At 50.0% G+C, this 2,500-nt stretch overlaps 1 protein-coding gene across 3 annotated transcripts in view; it reads left to right on the top strand.

The window, feature by feature from the left end:
* Positions 1–2,500, top strand: part of LOC125038268 (putative protein TPRXL) — a 21,755-nt gene that overhangs the window by 461 nt on the left and 18,794 nt on the right. The window lies entirely within an intron of this gene.

Here is a 2,500-nt window from a genome sequence, read left to right as displayed (position 1 = left end):
GCTGTGTGGGGAAGGGGGAGGGGGAGAAGGAGGATTGTTTGTCTAGAGGGAGGAAAGGAGGTGGGGGGAGGGAAGAGGGGAGGGAGGAGGGAGAGAGCCGGGAGGGGTTGTGTAAAGAGGGGGAGGATTTAGGAGGTGCGAGGAGCAGGGAGGAGGCTTGGAAATACAAGTAGCGGTGCACTAGGACAGGCAGGGAAAACAGGAATGATACACATATCTTTTAACACTTACATGAAGCAATGTGCATCAGTGAGAGAGAGGAGGAGGAAAAAATGAGAGAGAGATGGTGAGAGGGACAGATTGTTAGACGGGGATAACCTGAGAAACGAAGGCAGGGCAAGAGAAAAAGAAGGGAAATGATGGCGCAAGGGAAAGCGAGAAAGAGAGAGAGGGGGGGGGGGGGGAGAGGGAGAGAGAAAGAGAAAGAGAGAGAGAGAGAGGAAGGGTGGAAAGACAGAGAAGGAGAGAGAGTCATCATGCTCGCCATCTCGTCGGCACTCTTCAGCGCCCCCAGAGCCACCGCAACCACCAACACATCACCCCGCGGCCCATCCCCCTTACTCTCCCCCACTACTTCCTACCCTAATCTCCATCCCTCTCCCCCTCTCCCGTCTCCCATGTTCCCATTCTACCCCCAGGATCCCATCTTTCCCTAACCCTCCTCCCCCACTCTCCCCCTGGCCCTCCCCCTCTCCCCCAATACCCTTACCCATATACCCCTCCCTCCCCTAGCCTCCTTTCTCTCCTAGTGCCCCCCCCCCCACTCCTTCTCTTCCCTGGACCCACCACTCTCGTCTCCTCTCCTCTCCCCCCTCTATCCTTCCTCTCCCCCACCCCGCCCTTCCTCATCAGCCGGGCCACCTGTCGCTTCGTTGACACATATTATGAGTCACGCTCGCCTCTCGATGGCTTCACGTGGCCATAATTTTGTATAACCTTCATTTTTTTTACATACTTGAGGGGAGGTAGAAGGAGGTGAAACTCTTTCTTTAGAGGTCGTTCGCACCTTATTCTTAAAGGCTAGAAGAAGAATAAGGCGTCGAGGTGGCGATTATATAAAGAAATCTGATATTTCCTTCTCTCTCTCTCTCTCTCTCTCTCTCTCTCTCTCTCTCTCTCTCTCTCTCTCTCTCTCTCTCTCTCTCTCTCTCTCTCTCTCTCTCTCTCTTTCTCTTTCTCCCCCCCCCCCCTCTCTCTCTATCTATCTCTCTCTCTCTCTCTCTCTCTCTCTCTCTCTCTCTCTCTCTCTCTCTCTCTCTCTCTCTCTCTCTCTCTCTCTCTCTCTCTCTCTCTCCTGTTACTTATGGTTTATGCTATGTGACCTGAGGCGTAAAGGGTCAATGGACAGAAATATATCAATTTCGACGCAGATGACATTTATCCATAATTGTCCAGATTAAATACGTTTTGTCCTTTGAGGTATAAACGAGACTGTACATGGTTGATGATAACAAAGAACTTAGCATAGAAAATCGGCAGGACGAAGTGGAAAGCTGATTGGGTACGGGGAAGGGGCAGGCAGGGCACAGCTACAGAATCTTTAGGAGGCGAGTGGGGGGGGGGGGGGGTGTAGGTCTCTAATTTCCCGACAAAGTGCTAGATTTCTTCACTTGTGAACCGAGTCAGAGCAAACATTTGCTAAGCTCCATGGAGTAGGCAGGTGTGCTATTTTAACCTTCTTAGAGGATCTGGACACTACATTTTCATTGGAACGGACAAGCTTTTTTTCAGATATTTAAAGATACAGGCTTCTAAATTTACAGGTCTCTACTTTTTAACTTACTTGTTTTTTTGTTTGTGTGTGTGCACCTTTTTTGAGAGTACAGGCCTCTGATTCTTTTTAGAGGGCGGGGTGCCCCGGCAGGCCTTTATTTTGCTGAATAAGAGGGAATTTTTCGCACCACTAGCGACTTCCTTCAGCACGGTCCTGGAACACTAGAGGAGCTGCTGACATACACCTCCCTTTTTTTCCTCCCTCCCTCACTCTTCTTCTCCCTTCTCTTGCTCCTCTCCGTCTCTCTATGACTTCCCCTGTCCTTGTCCCTGTGCCTCTCCCTCCCCCTACCCACCTACCTCTCTCTCCTCTCTTCCTTTCCCTCTTCCTCCCACTCCCTGTCCTTTCCCTTTCTTCCCCTCCCCCATCCCTTCTCTCCCCTCCCTCTCCCTCACGGCAACAAAGGAGCGCTGCTCACTCCAGCGGCGCCGCTGATCGGAGACTAATGGGGCGCAGTGATGACTTTCGCTTCTGTGCCGGCGATCGCTGCGTCAAGTACTGGTCACCATTTTTTTCTCTCGCGAGAGGGTGATGAGGAGGAGGAGGACTTCATTGTGATGATCGTCTAGTTAGATAGAGTTATGAGAAGGGAGAGTAATGAGTGTTTTTTTTCTCTTTTTTTACCAATCGATTTTCATTTAAGTCAAAAGTAATTTGTTTTTCATTTTTTTATAAATGCCGTTCTGATATATTTCTTTCCCTCTTTCCTTACTTTTCTTCAAGAAA

This window comes from Penaeus chinensis, chromosome 24 (assembly GCF_019202785.1).
Source record: "Penaeus chinensis breed Huanghai No. 1 chromosome 24, ASM1920278v2, whole genome shotgun sequence".
Lineage (NCBI taxonomy): Eukaryota > Metazoa > Arthropoda > Malacostraca > Decapoda > Penaeidae > Penaeus > Penaeus chinensis.
Note: the sequence above shows the minus strand (reverse complement) of the source record. Positions and strands in the feature narration are given on the sequence as shown.